This window comes from Trichechus manatus, unplaced genomic scaffold (genome assembly GCF_000243295.1).
Source record: "Trichechus manatus latirostris isolate Lorelei unplaced genomic scaffold, TriManLat1.0 scaffold00135, whole genome shotgun sequence".
In the NCBI taxonomy this organism is placed as follows: domain Eukaryota; kingdom Metazoa; phylum Chordata; class Mammalia; order Sirenia; family Trichechidae; genus Trichechus; species Trichechus manatus.
In genome coordinates, this window is record NW_004444071.1 from 96,372 (window position 1) to 107,156 (window position 10,785).

Here is a 10,785-nt window from a genome sequence, read left to right on the forward strand (position 1 = left end):
CTAACAGCACATTATGTGCTGCAATTGTTTTCTATGTGCTAGTGAGTAGAATATGTCAATGAACCATTATCCTTGCTCTGCTAATGTTAATATAAAGAGAAAAAGAATCATCTAGTTATACCAATACACCATGATTGTATGGAATAGCTTCCAAAACATTTGACCGGCCAAGGTAAAGTACTTTTTCCTTTCTCAAAAGCCATGCTAGTTTTTCTTTGCAAAATAAAATAGTATAAAATTGAGTAGTATATTCACAGCTTATAATTGAAGAGGCACTTGGTACCTCGGAAAATCTTGTATCTAGAAATTATTTCTATGGCTTTTTCTTTCAGTGTACGTGTATAACAAATTTGGATCATTTCTATTGCAAACATACTATTTTCTCAGAATTACAGTAGGTGAAAATAAAAGAATAAAAGCATAGTGCAAAAAAAAAAAAAAGAAAAAAACTCAGCCTCTGTACACTAAAGATATTTTCTATCATATTCATTTTGACTTAAAAATGAACAAGATATAATCACTTATAATAAATATATGAAACAAAAATAAATCGCCATTTAAGTAATTGAGGATGAGACTGATCATGGTCAAAATGTGTGTGACAATTCAGATGCATTTTTAAAATGAAAAAAAAAAAAACTTAAATCGATAAACTCAGTGGCTTTGTAAATTTCCTAAGAAGAAAGTCTTTAATCCACATAACCAACACTTAGCATTCCAGCAACTAGAACGACAAGTGAAAACCAATGGCATGATCAGAGAGCAACTTTTCAAAGCTAAGGCTGTGTCGACATGACAAACTTAAGACATTTTTAAAGTAATAGAGGAGAAGAGAGTTAATTAGGTAATTATCTTTTTTTAATTGATGATCTCTTTTGGCCATATACTTTTAGAAAATAAAAACATTGTGCTTCATTACAATTTGATTTAAAAAAATATGTGTATATTTTTTCATTTCTAATTTTGGGATTATTTTATTTTTTATACAGTCCTCAGTGATTGGTTACTCCTTCCTATTAACATGCAAAAATTATGTTATATCTTACATCTTAAAAAAATAAAAACAAAACCAACAAACCAATTTTCAACCCTCTTTCCTTCCAGTTAAGGTCCCTGGGTGATGCAAAGGGTTTGCACCTGGCTACTAACCTAAAGGTTGGTGGTTCAAATCCCCCAATAGATGCTGAGGAAAAAATGCCTGGTAATCTGCTTCTATAAAGATTAAAGCCAAGAAAACCCCATGTAGCAGTTCTACTCTGTAACATATGGATTTGCTACGAGTTAGAACTGACTCAATGGCCATGAGTGTAGCTTTTTTTTTCCTTCCAGTCATTATCTCATTTCTTGCCTTCTCATAGAGAATTGTGTATATTTGCCATCTCCAAAATCATTCCCTCTATTCTGTTTTGAATGATCTTTGAGCTTCACCATTCTATCAAAATGCTACATCATTGTCATTAAGTACATACCCTGTCCATGGCATTAGACACAGTTTTTTATTTTATTGTATTTTTTAATAGATGAGTACTTTTTTTATTTTTTAATCTTTTCTAGAACAGAAACCTTAGCTCATGTCTTCTAGTTGTCATCATCTGCCACTGAGCTGCACCTTGTGTTTCTTTTAGTAAGTCTAAACCATGAGGAGATGGGTTTTAGGTTCATAGATGGCATATTAACTCATCTAGCACTTTCCTGGCTGTGGTTCATTTCAGGTCTTTAAAAGAAGCAAAATCCACCAGAAGATGCTGCTATTCCGATTATCCATTCTTGAATGCATCATAATGTGCGTGCTTGTTGTAATTAGGTGCCATGTAAAGGTGGTGAAGCTGCTGTCTCAGCAAATCAGACTCCTTGGAGAAGGCGTTGAATGGCCTGTGCCCCGTTTTCCTTTTTCTCGCTTTTAAACAGCAGCTGCTTTGTTCAAGAGTGGAAGATTTACGCCTTCAGTGTACTGAATGTTGTACACAGCCTGCTTTACAAGAGGAGACCATCCCTGAAGGCAGGCTCAAGAAAGAACAGACCCCTTTCAGTAGTGACTACACCAAGGGCATGCTGCTATGGCCTGTGCGCGCGCGCGCGCGCACACACACACACACACACACACACACACACATTAATAAATTTCTTCAATCTTTGTATTTAATTACTCAAACCCTTAGAGCTACTTGATATTGTTTAAATTTTTTCCTGGTTGAAGGCATGCTGTAGGGCCTGGTTGATGCTAATTCATTTAGCTGGGTCCAACATGAGGATCTGGTCCAACAAGCGCTTTAGCTGGTGTGCTTTTTCACTTTGGTTTTCAGGGTGTTCCTGGCACTCAATCAAATCATCCAATGGGTTCTTAGTTGGATTAATGGTGCTCATGTCAGTAACTTTCTCCCTCTCTGGTACCTTATCACCTTCTAAGTACATGAAGTGGAGATTTTGATCAAAATGTTGGTCTTTGAATGTGCCATTTTGAATCATCCTGTTTGGCATCTTTCCTTTGAGACCAATGGTGAGTTTCAAAATATGGTTTCTTAGTTTTGCTGGGAAATAAAAAATTTCCAGTATAAAGTTCATATAAGGTACGACCTACAGACCACATATCTATACGTAGTGTAGCTCTTACCTATAATGATTTCAGGAGCACGACAAAATAGACTGACAAAATATTGTGTTATATCGTTATCTGCCACACGTAATGCTGACTCAAAATTGCAAAGCTTTAAAATAGTTTTGATTCATTAACCAGGGTATTGTCTGGCTTGATATCTGCATGCAAGATATTGCATCTTTTAAGGAGGTTCAATGTCAAGAACATCTGCTGACTATATGATCTTAAGTTTTACTATGAAGACCAACAACCTTACCATATTTTTGTAATACCTCTTGTAAATTCACACTTAGAGGCTCAGATAATGAGACAGTTATTGTTTGTGATAAAAGTGTCTAAAGACTCTCAAACAATGAAATTTGTCATCAGGATCAGAATCATTATTTTTTTTCAAGAACTCCAGTTCTTTTAAACCAATTTTTTTGCATCAGCTCGTTGTTTCCGATCATCTTTACAGCCACTTCCTGGTTTGCTCTTGCATTATCTCTGGCTTGTACAACATTACTGAATACACCTTGACCAGTGTAGCCATACACATTGTAACAAAAATAGGGAACGCTTCACGAATTTGCGTGTCATCCTTGAGCAGGGGCAATGCTAATCTTCTCTGTAACGTTCCAATTTTAGTGCACGTGTTGCGGAAGTGAGCACTAGACGGTTTTTTAATCTCTCCCCCTTGAAACACTGTTTACCACCTGCACTCCACATCTCCACGCTCCCTGAATTTTGTATCACCTCACTGATTGCTTCCCCATAGGTGTTTTGGTTTCTGCATACAAATATTGTGTTTATTATATATTTTTTAATTTTTATACTTTGAATATTAAATAGCTTTTCAAAGCTTTTATTGGGGTTTCCTTTTTTCTTTTCTTCCAAGGTACTTCAATCATCCACTACCTGAAACAGATAATTGGTGTATCTTTTTTAAAGACTTCTGTTTATCCCAATCCATCTCTAAGCTGATGAAGTTTTTTATCTTATTTTTCATATTTATCTAAAATATTTACTGGTGCATCTTGCAATTTACATAAATGGTATCAGCTTTTGCTAAATATTTTTAAGATCTATCCATTTTCATACAAATAATATTAAAACATTTTAATAATTTAATTTAGTAATATGCATACTATAGAGTAATAATTACCAATATTTTCCTAAATATTCATAGGACAAAGGAATTATATCTAAATTCATCACTGATACTAAGCAAAGTGTTAGATGATTTCACATTCTGGAACTTCCCTACTTTTTAATTAGTTGAGGTTCGTGCTGATGTATTTTGGGATGTTCTACCTAAAATATTATAGTCCTTAAACTATCAAGATATATAGCTTCTTTATAAGATATTTTGACAGTTTGGAGGAATTTGTTTGCTTGTTTTATTTTCTTTTTATTCTGTAATAATATACACCATGAATGAATTTGATGTATGACATTTAGGTGTAAGAAACTTTAAATCATCTTATTTTCAGAATTATGTTGTGTGGCTAGTCTCAGAGATATCATACAGTCAGGTTCAGATTAGCTTTACTTATAAAAGCCACTTTTTTCCCTTGGGGCTTGTAAGAAAGTTTGAACTTACATGGCACCAGGTAATCATAGACGATCATGTTAGTAGTATATCTCTATAGTGATTCTAACTATTAAAAACAAAACAATAACAATAACACTATTTTTAAGATTTTAAAAATCTACCTAAAATATTTTATCCATTATTTATAGTGTCAGTTAAACAATCCACTTGAATGCTCTCAAGGCCATGGACATATTAGCAAAAAAAAAACATGGCCTCCACACTCAGGAGGCTATTTCTGGACCTCCCCTCCCCTCTCTGAGATGGCTAGTTTCCCAACAGGACACCCAATGAGTAAAACCTCCTGGTCTTTACTCCCTCATATAATCCCCTCCAATTGACAATGATGTCATCATGTGACTTATTTTGATCAATAGGATACAGATGATTCAGTGTGACAGAGTCTGAGGCTATGTCATAGAAAGTCTTGCAACATCTGTCTAGGCCTCTTGGAACACTGGTTTTGTGATGACACCTCTCAGAACACAGCTACTATGCTTTTAGAATCCCAGTCAAGTGAAGCTGTATAGGTGCTCTGATACACAAATGATATACAAATGAGCTCCCAGGCAACAGTCAATCCCTCCTGGCAGTGGACTTTAACACAACTGTAATCTAGCTGTCTTCTGACTGCAACCAAGGCAAGAACCACTCAGCTAAGCCCAGTCAGATGCATTGACACAGTTGCTGCAACAATGGGCTCAAGCACAACAACAATTCTGAGGATGACGCAGGACCAGCAATGTTTTGCTCTGTTGTACATATGGTCGCTATGAGTGGGAACCAACTCAAGGGCACCTAACAACAACAACAGCAGTCAACCTTAAGAAAAGTGTGGGATAATACTACATTTTTTTAATATGTGTAATATTTTATTGTGTTTTTGGTGAAAGTTTACACAGCAAGTTAGGTTCTCATTTGACAATTTCCACACAAATTGTGACATTAGTTACATTTTTCACTATGTGTCAACATTCTCTTTAATTGTGTTTTGGTTTTCCATTTCCAGTACTCTAGTTTCTCATCTTCGCTTTAGAGTAAATGTTGACCTTTTGGTGTCATGCAGATGGTTTTTTAGTAGAGTACCGTTCTTACAGGTAATATCTTTTATTTTTTGTACCACTCTGCTATTTCGCTAAAAGGTGATCTCAGGGTATAGTTTTGGTTCAAGGTTTAAAGAATGTCTCAGGGCAATAGTTTCAGAGATTCCTCTGGTGTTAGCTGGTCCAGTTACTCTGGCTTTTCTTAAGAATTTGAAATACTAAATAGACTATAAATAAGTGGTAACTTTGCTGAAGTGTAAGACAGTACACAATACTGGGGAAGCCAGCACAACTTGTACAAGGAAAGGTCATGGAAGCTCCATAGACACATCCAAACTCCCTAAGGGACAAAATTGCTGGGGAGAGAGCCATGGGGACCATGGTTTTGGAGTATATCTAGCTCAATTGGCATAACACAATTTAAAATGAAAATGTTCTACATTCTACCTTGGTGAGTAGCATCTGGGGTCTTAAAAGCCTGTGAGCAGCCATCTAAGATACTCCACTGGTCTCATCCCTTCGGGAGCAAGGGAGAATGAAGAGAACAGGATACAAGGAAAAGATTAGTTCAAAGGACTAATGGACCACAGCTACCACGGCCTCCACCAGACTGAGTCCAGTATACCTAGATGGTGCCCAGCTACCGTCACTGACTGCTTTGACCGGGATCACAACAGAGGGTCCTGGACAGAGCCGGAGAAGGATGTAGAACAAAATTCTAATACACAAAAAAAGACCAGATTTACTGGCCTGACAAAGACTGGAGAAACCCCAAGAGTATGGCCCCTGGACACCTTTTTAGCTCAGTGGTGAAGTCACTTCCGAGGTTCACCATTCAGCCTGAGTGGACAGCCCCATAAAACAAATTGGGACTAATGAGGCACAGCAGTCCAGGAACAAGGACTAGAAAGCAGGAACGGACAGGAAAGCTGGTGATACGGAACCCAAGGTTGAGAAAGGACAGTGTTGACATGTCGTGGGGTTGTTAACCATTGTCATAGGGCAGTATGTGTACTAATTGTTTAACGAGAAATTATTTTGTTCTGTAAACCTTCATCTACAGTATTAAAAAAAAAAAAGAATTATCTATGTGAGATTAAATTGACAAGATTAAATCAAAAGCTTTGATGGGAAGCCTAGGGGACAGTGAGTTGAAGACAATGATGATGGAATCATTTGGAAAAGGATAGTGAGAATAGCAGTACAACTGGAAGAACATAATTGCTGTCACTGAATTGTACGTGTAGAAATTTTTGAAACGGCATATCTTTGGTTATGTATATTTTCATCCAAAAAAAAGTCTTCCAAGGTTGAAAAGGGAGAGTGTTGACATGTCGTGGAGTTGTTAACCAATGTCATAAAACAATATGTGTACTGACTGTTTAATGAGAAGCTATTTGTTCTGTAAACTTTCACCTAAAGTACAATAAAAAAAATTTAAAAAAAAAAACCTAAAAAAAAGAATTTGAGGTTTTTTCTACATTTCCTCCAATTATATCCAGGACCATCTATTGTGACCAGGGTCAGAATGGTCAGTGGTAGTAGCCAGGCACCATCTAATTCTTCTTGTCTCAGGGTAGATGAGGTCACGGCTCTTGTAGGCTCTCAGCCTTGTAGATTTGTTTCTTCTCTGAGATTTTTGTTACTTTCTTACTTCTTTGCTCCTGACCAGTAGAGAACAATAGTTGTATCTTGGATGGCCACAAGCAAGCCTTTAAGATCCCAAACACTACTCACTTCACTAGGATACAGAACACGAACTTGGTGAATTATATTATGCCAATTAACTGAGTTGTCCCATGAGACTATGGTCTTAAGCCTTCAAACATAGAAAACCATCTCAGAAGGTGTTTAGTTATGTCTGAGGAGTTTCTGTAGTTGTGTCTTCAACGAATATGTGTGCCTGCACACAAATAGCTATATTTACATGTACATATAGATACTTCTATCTGTTCTCACATATGTATACACCCGTATCTACCCATATACGTATATGCTTTACCCATCCATGTGTGATCCTACACTCATTTTTTAAACTTTCTTGAAGTTTTTACTCTTATATATATAAAATTCTTTAGTACAGGCATCCTTTTCTCTTGAGTGCTTCTCAGTGACATAATTTACTTTGGTCATGCCATGCTTACTACAGCCACATTTGGTGCCACTTTTCCTATCACCAAAAACAACAAGTATCTACATTCTAAAGCATGCTTCTCCCTCCCCACTCCTCTCCCTGGTAATCACCAATGAACACTGGTCTCTTTATATATATCTATTCTTGTCTGTTTATAAAAGAGGGATCATATAATATTTGTCCTTATATGCTTGATGTATTTCACCTAGCATTTTGCCTTCCAGGTCCATCCATGGTATAATATGTTTAGTAGACTCTTTATTGTTCTTTACAGTTGCATGGTATTCCATTGCATGTATGTACCACATTTTACTTATTCATTCATTTGCTGATGGGCACTTGGGTTGTTTACATTTTTTTGCTATTGTGAATAAAGCTGCAAAGAACACAGGTGGGCATATGTCTGTTCATGTCATTACTCCTAGGCCTCTAGGATATATACCTAGGAATGGGTTTGCTTGATTACACGTTAGCTTTATTTCTAGTTTTTGAGGAAGTGCCATACCATTTTCCATAGCGGTTGTACCATCTGTTAGAAATACATTTACAGAAGATTTTAAAATTTTATTCAACAAACATCATATTTGGTGTTTACAACTAGCAAAAGAATACATTTTTTTTTAATTTAGATATGTCATTATCCAGCTCAACTATTTATATACGTAATTTTATATCTGATAAAATGTCTTTTTTTTTTTTTTTTGCAGATCATTAATAAATAATCCTCAATTATGGGGCTTCCAGTCTGAATTTCCTTAAATTTTGCTCTGGGAACTTGGAATGAGGAAAATTAAGAATTCATAAATTTGTATCATCATGATTTCAAACTTGGTGATCTTCAGATTAATATTTGATGAATCATAGCAGAAATAAGCAGAAGCACCTGAAAGAAACAGAACAGGTCATAGATGTGTAACATTTGACTATAACTTAACAAGTTTTATAGATATACAAACAATGAATACGTCTTTATGAAATAAAAAAAGGGAGATTGACAAAGAATTTAGGACTAAAGGAAAGACACAGAAGCTGAATTTGGGAATACCCAAGCATTTTCCTTAAGGACAAAATATTTTTCAGCATTATTGCATATTTAAAAGACTAACATTTTTTCAAAGAAGAGTTCAAAGATATGAATTTAAGGAATGAGAACCTACAATTGACATTGGTAGGACTATCTCTATAGCGTAGATCTGGATTAATGAATCAATTGTACATTTTTCCCCCAATTTTGAGTGATATCAGTGCCTGATTTGATGATTTCTCTTGAAAAGGAGACTGAGGCAATTGCTGGAATCGATGATAAAAAGTGTCATCATGGATAAGCAAGGTCTGGTATAACTGTGTATATAGATGATATAGATTGATATCTACAAATCATATTATGTATTAATTTATCTTATTTCTCCAATTATGATAGTGACTCACAGTTTCAGTTTTCTGTGTAAGCCTCCATAAAGCAGAATGCCTTGTGATAGTTATATATTAAATTGTAAATTTGCTAATTGGCATTCTCTATTTAAATGAAAATACTTGATCCACCAATGAGAGATGGATGCATAGTCAGTGTGATGAATCACGGTTAATGTTGCAAACTCCCAAATGCCTCTGATAAAAACTCTTGGGATACTCTTATCACCTACTACAGCAGATAACATAAACCCACACAATCTACCCCTACAGCAATAATGATTTACACAATTACACTCCACAGCTTCCATTGTATAGAATCTTATAAATCGTTACAAGTATATTCCATGATTCATGGATTCAGTTTATCCCTCTTTTGAAAATAATTATTTATTAAAATGTGTACAGCATAAATATTAATATAATTATCCTGACAACAGAATATAGATAACATAAATGATAATTATAATAGACACCTACTTTAAAAATAACATCTGATACAGAATGAATATACAAATGCCAAAATTAACCTTTCTATGTCTTTTCAGCAGTACATTGGTAATACAGATGGTGTCATAAGGAGGAACATTTACTATCCATTTACTACATTCAAGGCTGTGCATTTTGTATTTACTTTGATTAGTTTTAGCCTTAGTTGAAATGCTCTGCATACATTTTCTACAGAGTGAAACTTAAAATTGAACATATTAACGAATGATTCTGAATAATGTCTTTAAGATCATCAAGGTGAAACAAAAAACATAAATAACATCACAATTAACCACAAAAGAATGTAGTTATAACAATTTAAGCTGAAATATGTTAATTCTGTTAATTTAATTAACTTTAATTTGAAGAAATTAATATATTTGGGCTCTAGGTTTTTTTGTTTGTTTTATTTAGATCAAAAGGAATTGATCTGATAATTTAGGGGCTTTGAATATTTCTTTCCATTTATTTACCCTAGGTCCCATTTAAAAGTTGTCCATGGCCAGTTTGCATATATATATATATATATATAGTGTCTTTATCATGGCTTAATTGAAAAAAATGAAGAAGTATCACTATCCAAAATGTCCATATTTATAGTTTTTAGAAACCAAGAGAAAGTAGCAAAAATAATGGTCCAGAAAAGCCTGTTGACAGTCTTCACTGATTTACGGTTTTTCTCTCAGTACTGTGTTTTATTTTATTTTTTTAAATCCTCATTAGTATGAAGCATTTCCCACTTGTTTAAAAGATACTTAATATTTATAAATTGGATGGATTGAATTCCTATGTGCTTTAAAATTGAATTCTGCTTTATAATTACACTATCATATTTCTAACTATCTGGGAGAGAAACACAAACCTGTAGATAAATTTCTTTTCATAATTGTATCAGACATGTACTGTGAATAACAAACTATTCCAAATAAAAATGGTTTAAAACCACAACAATTTATTTCTGAAAATTTTATTGGTTGGCATGACAGTTCTTTTGCTAGTTTTAGTTTGCTAGCTCAAATGATTCCATTCACCAGAGGGTTGTCTTTGCTAAAAGATGTAAGAGGGTCTCACAGTTCTGGCAGTTAGTGCTGGCCACCAGCTGGGATGCCACAGGTATTTACCACTTAACATCTCATTCAGTAAGGTTTGTTGTTGTTTTTAGGTATCAACAAATTGGCTCCGATTCACAGCAACTGTAGTATAACAGAACAAAATGTTGTTCGGTCCTGAACCATCTTCAGACTCATTGCCATGTTTGAGCCCATTGTTGCAGCTATTGTGACAATCCACCTTACTGAGAGTTTCCCTCATTTTCTCTAAGCCTTTACTTTACCAACCATGATGTCCTTTTCTAGCAATTGGTCTTCCCTGATGATGTGTCAAAAGTAAAAAAATGCCAGGAGAGTTCCAGCAAAATGGCGCTCTAAGCAGAAGCACCACGCCGTCCCTCCACAACAAAGAACCGAAAAACTAAGCTGAACAGAGAATACAACAATCTTGAAACCCTAAAACATCAAATGAAGAGATAAAGAACTCAGCC

The 10,785-nt window shown here is 35.0% G+C and overlaps 1 non-coding gene and 1 pseudogene across 1 annotated transcript; both read right to left on the reverse strand.

The window, feature by feature from the left end:
• Window positions 1-2,175: 2,175 nt before the first annotated feature.
• LOC101349316 (serine/threonine-protein kinase PRP4 homolog pseudogene) overlaps window positions 2,176-10,785 on the reverse strand; it is a 23,689-nt pseudogene continuing 15,079 nt past the window's right edge.
• On the reverse strand, window positions 3,141-3,247 carry LOC111822169 (U6 spliceosomal RNA). The gene has a single exon (XR_002825429.1). It is a non-coding gene; the product is annotated as a U6 spliceosomal RNA (small nuclear RNA).